Here is a 9,060-nt window from a genome sequence, read left to right on the forward strand (position 1 = left end):
AGGGGAGGGTTAGAGAGAGAGGGAGACACAGACTCTGAAACAGGCTCCAGGCTCTGAGCCGGCAGTCAGCACAGAGCCCGACGCGGGGCTCGAACCCACGAACCGCGAGATCATGACCTAAGCGAAGGTCGGACGCTCAACCGACTAAGCCACCCAGGCGCCCCATATAGAAGGCTTTTTAGATAGATAAACCTATAAGTAGGTTTTGACATGTGTGATATTTTTATTTGTAATAAGAAATCTGTGTTTGGTCTTTGTCCAGTTCCTGACCTCAAGCTCCTAAAACCTTTGGAATTTTCTAAGTGATGGGAGCAATAAAAATATTTTTTGTTATTCATAACAAATGCCTTTCAACCACACCTGAGTTTATGTTATGAGGTGACTTTGGAAGCAACTAAGAATGGGGGCTAGTCGCCAAAAGAACCAACCACGTGGTGAGACGTCAGACCGTTGCATCCTACTCCTGATTTCCAGGAAGGGAGAGGGACTGGAGATTAAATCAATCACCAGTGGCCAATGATTTGATCACTCTTGCTCATGCAATGAAACCTCCATAAAATCCCAAAAGGACAGGGTTCAGGGAACTTCTGGGTTGGTGAACACATGGAGATTTAGGGAGACTAGTGCTCCTGCAGGGAACTGGTCCTGTCCCATACCTTGCCCTATGCATCTCTTCCATCTGGATGTTCCTGAGGTATATCTTTTTATAATAAACTTGTCATCTAGTAAGTACAGTTGACCCTTGAACAACATGGGTTTGGACTGTGTGGGTCTGTTTACAAATGCAGATTTTCTTTTATCAGTACAGTGCCGTAGATCTATTTTTTCTTCCTTAGGATTTTCCTAATATTTTATTTTCCCTAGCTTATTTTATTGTAGACAGACAATATATAATACATGTAACATATAAAATATGTGTTATCGACTGTTTATGTTATTGGTAAGGGTTCCAGTCAGTGGTAGGCTATTAATGATTAAGTTTTGGAAAGTCAAAAGTTATATAGGGATTTTCAACTGCGTGGAGGGTTGCTGTCCCTAAGCCCTGCATTATTCAAAGGTCAACCATAAATGTTTCTAAGTTTTGTGAGCTGTTCCAGCAAATTAATCCAACCCAGGGTGGGGTTCTTTGGAACTTCCGATCTATATCCAGTTGATCTGAAGCACAGGTGATCACCTGGGTTTATGACTGGCATCTGAAGTTAAAGTGGGGGCAGCTTTATAGGACAGCCCTCATCCTATGGGATCTGATGCTGTCTTCTGGTTGGATTCATTTGAATTGTAGGGCACCCAGCTGGTGTTTGAAAATTAATTACTTGTTGGGGTGGGGGAATCTACCCCTTACATTGTAGTTGGGTAAGCAGAACCTAAATAATTTGTTGGAAAAATGTGGAAGAATGGCGCTTTATGCTTTGTAGTAGAAAGCCAACTACTAAATGTAGAAGAAATAAATTTGATAATCATCATGGTAAAAATTAATCCAGGCAAGAATTATCACCAGATTCTAACTTTTTAAAGTTTATTTATTTATTTTGAGGGAGACAGAGACAGCCTGAGTGAGGGGAGGAGCAGAGAGAGAAAAGGAGAGAGAAAGAATCCTAAGCGGGTCCATGCTGCCATCTGTGGAGCCCAGGATGGGGCTCGAACTCACAAACTGCGAGATCATGATCTGAGCTGAAACCAAGAGTTGGTCACTTAACCAACTGAGCCACCCTGGCACCCCAAAAATCATGAACAGATTCTAAAACTAGTGAGTGAAAGTCCACAGTGCACTAAGGTAGTGACATCATTTGGAAGAATCTTCCTCAAAAAAAGAAGAAAAGGATAATATGATGGAGAACCCTGGAAGGCATCATTTTAACCAAGGGGTCAAAAACAACATTACCAGTCATATGCTTCCTGATATGTTGCACCAAAAAGGATACATATCACTACTGTAATCTTGCTAAAAAAAAAATGCATAGCATGATCTAATGATGAGGAAAGAAGTGATAGAAGTTCTACATAATAACGGCTGTATTCACAAAATATATTGATGTCATAAAGCAGGTCAGAAACCACTTTTTGAATTGTGTACAGTTCTCACCTGCAGATGATACAGCCTTGCTCCAGAGCCCTAAGGAATCCGTGTTATGAGTCTTTTATTAGGGCTTGCCATAAACTCTAAATAGTATTTTTTACAGAATGACAAACCAAGAAACAGACCCTTAATTATAGAGAACAAGCTGATGGTTACCGGAGGGGAGATGGGGGGGAGGTCGGTTAAATAGGTGCTAGGGATTCGGGAGTACACTCGTCATGATGAGCACAGAGTGATGTATGGAAATGTTGAAGCACTATTATTGTACACCTGAAACTAATGCAACGCTGTATGTGAACTAAGATAAAATCTTAAAAAAAAAAAGGCTGCCTCTTTTGTCAACTTTCGTACCTATAGTGACATAAAGTNCTCTCTCCTAGAAATAAGTAAAAACAAAATAAAAAAAAAAAAAAAAAGAAACACTTGGACTACAGCCTCTTTCTGATGCAGAGCCCTTTTCTGCTCTGCGCCCCACTCACAGCTGAGACCATTTTATGTCACTCAATATACGGGCTGAAACAGTATTGTCAGTCATGGATTGTGCTTTGTGCCCAAGGGCTTTCCAGGAGTTGAGCTTTCTTTTTTGTGGAGGAATGTTTGAGATGTGACCATGTGCCCTTCACCTACAGAGGAGATGTGCTGCCATATCTCAGACCACTGACCCTTAACATTTTTACCAATGGTGTGGACTCCTCTCTTTGGAATGCACTCACCCTACCAGGACTTTCAACATATTTGCTACTTCACACTGGTCTAGCTAGCAAGCTCGAGTCAATATGTTGGAAATGTTTGATGTTCTGTAGAACGTGCAGAAAGTTCAGGTGTCTTCAGAGTATATAACATCAAAGGGTAGGAAGTTTACTATAGACCTAGAACAGGACTGTGAACATATACTGTTATCTCTTCCCTGTAAATGCAAACTATAATCCTTCCTTTTGACAGAAACATGAAAATGACTGCTTACCATGTACTTTGGTTGGGTTCATCTGCTTTAGCAAAGACACCACTTCTGGTACAGTGGTGGCAGTTGGGGATAGTAAACGTTCAAGTTTGCATTAGTCCGTTAATACAATACAGAATGTGTTTGGATTTTGAAAGTACATGACTGACAAATTAAACGGATATATGATGGAGACCACCAATCCTGCATTCTATAGGTGCTGCTACCCTTGGAATGTAAGATTTTTATTTACTGGCTTGGTTGAGAATGGAGGTAGTTTCGAAAGTGTTTACTTGGCCTTCCACATTATCGTAGTTCTTACCCCACAGGCCAAGAAACCAATGTGGGGTTTGGCCAACTGTCAACATTGTCTGTTCTGATTGCAAATTTTCTACTGTGTGCCCAAAGAATGAACTGTGAGATGGGGCTGGGCCAGAACTCCATTCATTCATTCAGCCAGTCATTCATTCATTCAAAGTAAACTCTACATCCAACATGGGGCTTGAACTCATGACTCTGAAATCAAGAGTCTTGCTCTACTGACTGAGCCAGCCAGGTGCCTCAAGACTCTATTTATTATCTGGCCTTTATATGTCCTTACCCTAATGGAGGTTCATGCGATGCATCGAATTTTTGGATTCCAACATTAGTTTGGAACCCATGTCCAATAGTCCTTGAGATGTTTGTATATTTATGTACCCCAAGGAAGAGCTACTTAAGTAAATGACCATAGTTCTACCTGGGAAAGCACTGAAAGAATTATTACATTTACTTGTCAGTGTTTTGAAGGGTCCTGCTTCCTGGGAACCAGGCTTCTCCTTCAACCCAAGAGTTATGGGTGTTAAAGCGGGCTCATTTCTGGAAGCTGAGCAAGGGATGGTGACTTACATTAAGTAATAAGGTTCCTAATAATCTAGTCTTGATTTCTTTTGAGTGTACTGATCAAACAGAACCCTTGTCAGAGTCCCATCTATTTGGCTCTGAGAGAGATTGTATTCTGCTAATCACCTTCATGACCTTCTATAGGTCAGACCCTCCTGGNTGCTCAAAATAATAATTTAATCCATCTGACTCCTGATCGTTACATACTGCCACTTGTTTATTATTTTAAGTTCCTACCACTTTCTTTGCTATCGTGAATCCAGTTCTTTTTTTCAAGATTTTATTTTTGAGCAATCTCCACCTCCAGCATGGGGCCCAAACCTGAATTCCCANAGCCAGTCAGATGCCCTGAGCCCAATTCTGTAATAGCATATCTTACCCCAGCCCTTACCTGCAGAGGAGAATAGCCACTAAAATTTTTAGTGGTATGATTGTATCACCACCATTTTTTTACCATTTGGTATAAGGTGTATCCTCTGGGCCTTATTGTGAAACAGACACATCATGGTGGCTTTTCTGATATTACATAGTGTAACAAAATATTCTAGTCTGCTATGAGCATTTTATGAGTTTTTTAAATATTTAATTTTTTAATTAATTTTTATTCATTTTTTAGGTTTTTGTGTTTATTTTTGAGAGAGAGAGAGAGAGAATGGGTGGAGGAGGGGCAGAGAGAAAGAGAGACACAGAATTGGAAGCAGGCTCCAGGATCTGACCTGTCAGCACAGAGCCTGACTTGGGGTTATAACTTACAAACCACAAGATCATGACCTTGAGCTGAAATTGGATGCTTAACCAACTGAGCCACCCAGGTGTCCCTTTTCTAATTTTTTAAATGAGCATTTATTTTTATTTTATTTTATTTTTAATGTTTATTGTTTGGAGAGAGAGAGTGCATGAGTGGGGACGGGCAGAGAATCCCAAGCAGGCTGTGTGCTGTCAGCACAGAGGAGCATGTGGGGCTCCAACTCCCAAACTGTGAGATCCTGACCTGAGCCAAAATCAAGAGTCAGATGCTTAACCAACTGAGCCACCCAGGAGCCTCTTTTTAAGCATTTTAATACCTCTCCCCACTGTCTGCAATGCTATGTCTGCATTTTCTAGCTCAATTATAAAGACTATTGCTTTTGCCATACTTCAGCATATTCATACAATAGCTGTGGGTCCTTGTCAAGGTGTTAACTTCTGTATCCCGGAAGACCTCTCACGAATCAATAAACTTTCTATTTTCTAATGTCAAGGAGCAAGAATTTCTGTTCCCTTCAGGGGTGCTTCTAGCTGGACTAAGAATCAAATTGACATGAGATAGATTAACAGGAGAAAATAAAATTTAATAGCATACGTACAGGGAATCCACATGCACCTGGAAATTCCAAAGACAGGCAAAATGAGTATGTGTGTCATCCTGAACTAAGGAGGTGGGGGTAGGGGTCTGGGACTCCAGAGGAAAGGCATACAATTCATAAGCAATAAGAAGCAGATATTTGGTAAATAGATGTTTGCCCTGCCATACAGATGGGTCACTCAGATAAAACTTATCTCTGCTAATAACCCTTATTCTGGGAAAGACCCCCACTACAGATTCTCCTGGGTACTTAAGAGAGGGACAAAATTCTCTCTTGAGGCTGTAGGGTCTCAGTTGCCTTCAGCTCAGAATAATCTTCATGCCAAAGCAGCCCATCATAGGGCTGCCTGTCCTCAGCCTCTACACTAACTTATGTTCTGCCCATACTTGATCCATTACCCGCTGACTGCAGTCCTATATTAACTTTCACAGCTCTTGGTGGTTTATGTTGACTAGAAACTTCGGATTTCTTTATAACATAGTCTCTTCCCTCCTTTTTAAAAAAAAAAAAAATGTTTATTTTTGAGAGAGAGAGAGAGAGAGAGAGAGCACAAACTTGGGATGCGGAGGGGCAGAGAGCAGGGGTACAAAGCATCCAAAGTGGGCTCCTCACTGACAGCAATGAGCCTGATGCAGAGCTCGACCTCACAAACTGTGAAACCATGACCTGAGCTGAAGTCAGACACTTAACCCACTGAACCACCCAGGTGCCCCTAATGTTTTTTTTTTTTTTAAATTACTTATTAGAGAAAGAGAGAGAGATTGAGAGAGAATCCCAAGCAGTCCCCACGGGTGTCAGTGCAGAGCCCTATACAGGGCTTGGTCTCATAAACCTCAAGATAATGACCTGAGCCAAGATCAAGAGTCAGAGGCTTAATTAACCAACTGAGTCACCTGGGTACCCCTTCTATGTCTTCTTTCATCACTTTTGGTAATTGGTGTTCATGACTTTTAAAATTTAACCTAAATTCCCACATATATTGTTGAAAAGCTATTTGTAATATCATTTTAGGTGTTTTTAATGTCTTCAAGGTTTGTACTGATGTCTCTTTTTTTAATTTCTGATATTGGTGATTTTATCCCCTATTATGACAAAAATGTTTAGTATTCATTAATGTCAGATATTCCAAAAGATGAATATTTCCCTTTATTCTCCATTATATGCTTGTGTTCTATTTAATTAAATTCTATCTCTTTAATACTGGTGAAATAATATATGTCTTCCTTATCATCTAGTGTCTATTAAACAGTAATCTTTTTTATATAATTTTTTTAATGAGAGAGAAAGAGAGGGAGCACTAGAGCAGAGGAAGGAGAGAGAGAGAGAGAGAGAGAGAGAGAGAGAGAGAGAAACACAGAATCGAAAGCAGATTCCAAGCTGTCAGCATAGAGCCCAATGTGGGGCTCGAACTCACAAGTGGTGAGCTCATGACCTGAGCTGAAGTCAGACACTCAACCGATTGAGCCACCCAGGCACCCCAACAGTAATCTTTTTTTTTTTTTAAGAGTTGATCTTTTTATTGAACAGTTTACAGAAAGGGTTTAGTCAAAAAGACCAAAGCCCATGTCATCATCAGACTCTTCCGATTCTTCTTTCTTTGCTTCCACTTTCTTTTCCTCAGCTGGGGAGGCAGTGGTAGAAGAAGCAGAACCTCCTGCTGGCGCAACACCAGCTGCTGGGGCAGGTCCACCAGCCTCTGCCTTGCATATGAGGCTCCAGATGCTGACATTGGTCAGACCTTTGCAAACAAGCCCTGCCAGAAAGGTTCAACGTTTACACCTGCTGCTTTAATGAGGGCATTGATATTATCCTCCATGAAAGTCACCTCCTCGTCTACTCAGCCGAGTAGATGCAGGCAAGCTCCAACATGGAGGCCACAGTGCAGGTGAGTGCTGAGCAGATGCTGCCTGGTATGGTGCTAATGGCCAGACAAAGTGAGGGGCTCACCTCAACATGGCCTTAGCCTCCTTGCTCAGAAAGACTGAGCACCTTAGCAGCAGCAGAGGAAAGCTAATATAATTTTTGAGATAGACTCCTTCCCAGTTTGTAATATATTTCAAGCAGTGATAATAGTATTTGCTTTAATCCACAGTACACGTCTTTCACGTCTTCTAAGTAGCTGTATATATACATATGCAGTAGCAGAATGGTAAGCATCTATCATAGAGCTAGAAAATCCTCAGTTTGGACTCTAACTGGATATTTTAATTAAGTTTATTTATTTATTTTGAGAAAGAGAAAGAATGAGGGGAGAGGAAGAGAGAGAGAATCCCAAGTAGGCTCCCTACAGTCAGCACAGAGCCCAACGCAGGGCTCGAACTCACAAACTGTGAGATCATGATTTGAGCTAAAACCAAAAGTTGGATGTGTAACAAGTTGAGCCACCCAGGCACCCCAACTGGATTCTTTTTTAAGTTTATTTATTTATTTTGAGAGAGAGAGAGAGACAGAGACAGAGAACATAAGCAAGGGAGAGAGAGAGGGAGAGAGAGGATCAAAACCACAAACTATGAGATCAAGACCTAAGTTGAAATCACGAGTCAGTTGCTCAACTGACTTAGCCACCTAGGTGCCCCTACCTGGATTTCTTAATAGCTATATTAATATGGACTAATTTACATATTTCAAACTCATGTTTCTTGTCTGTAAAATGGAGATACAACATATTCCTTTTTGTATTATTGAAAGAATTAAGAGAGGAGGGGTGCCTGAGTGGCTCAGTCGGTTAAGCATCCGACTTTGGCTCAGGTCATGATCTCACGGTTCATGGGTTCCAGCCCCGCGTCTGGCTCTGTGCTGACAGCTAGCTCAGAGCCTGGAGCCTGTTTTAGATTCTGTGTCTCCCTCTATTTCTGACCCTCCCCTGTTCACGCTGTCTCTCTCTTTCTCTCTCAGAAATTAAAAAAGTNGTTTTTTTTTGTTTTGTTTTGTAAATAGGGTGTAGGGGAGGAAAAATAATTTTTCCCTTACCTCTCTAGGTTCTTGGCTGAGACACGCTGTAATAAAAGACAGACTAACAAGAGACAAACAAAGTTTAATGATATGTATACCTCCTGTGTATATGGGAGAGACCTAGAAATACTGAGTAACTCCAAGAGATGGCCCAAGCCACTGCCTTAAATAACATCTCCAGCTAAAGACAAAAGATGTTGGAGGGAGGGAAGTAATGAGAGGTTATCAGGCAAACACAATAAACATGGGTATGGTTGTTATGCAGATTTAAGTCCCTGTCTTCTCCACTAATAAGTTTCTAGAGATTTAGTATCTTGGTACAGAGAGAGAGAGAGAATTATAAATGTAGATGTCTCTTACTTAAGGGTAATTTCTACTTTTTTTAAAAAAATTTTTTCTTAAGTTAGCTCTAAGTCCAACATGAACTTGAACTTGTGACCCTGAGATCAAGAGCTACATGCTCTACTGACTGAACCAGCCAGATGTCCGTGTACTCAGTTTTTAGAGCTCATTCGGTGTCTGCTATTTCTTAAAAATAACCAGCCTAAAATAATTCTTATGCCAAAGAGACCTATCTTGTGGACAAATTTGGCTTTCCTTCAATAGAAATTTAAATGCAAATGTTAATATCCCCTACAAGGTAATATGTAAATTAGCAATTAAACAAGACTATAATTCAGACTTCCTAACTCATTGTTAAGGTAAAATATTCCCACTGGAAAATTATTTATGAAAAAAAAAACAATTTTCCGTTTTTAGTGTTTGTTCAGAAGTTATCATATAGAGGCTAGTTTTCACCTTGAAATATTTCTTATAAAGCTAACATTTTTCCCTGTTTATACATCATTTTGTCAGCAGACTTG

At 40.5% G+C, this 9,060-nt stretch overlaps 1 pseudogene; it reads right to left on the minus strand.

Moving 5' to 3' along the window:
• Positions 1-6,786: 6,786 nt before the first annotated feature.
• Positions 6,787-7,910, minus strand: LOC144232257 (large ribosomal subunit protein P1 pseudogene; annotated as a pseudogene).
• Positions 7,911-9,060: the final 1,150 nt, after the last annotated feature.

The sequence above is a fragment of the Crocuta crocuta genome, unplaced genomic scaffold (assembly GCF_008692635.1).
Source record: "Crocuta crocuta isolate KB4526 unplaced genomic scaffold, BGI_CrCroc_1.0 scaffold301, whole genome shotgun sequence".
In the NCBI taxonomy this organism is placed as follows: Eukaryota; Metazoa; Chordata; class Mammalia; order Carnivora; family Hyaenidae; genus Crocuta; species Crocuta crocuta.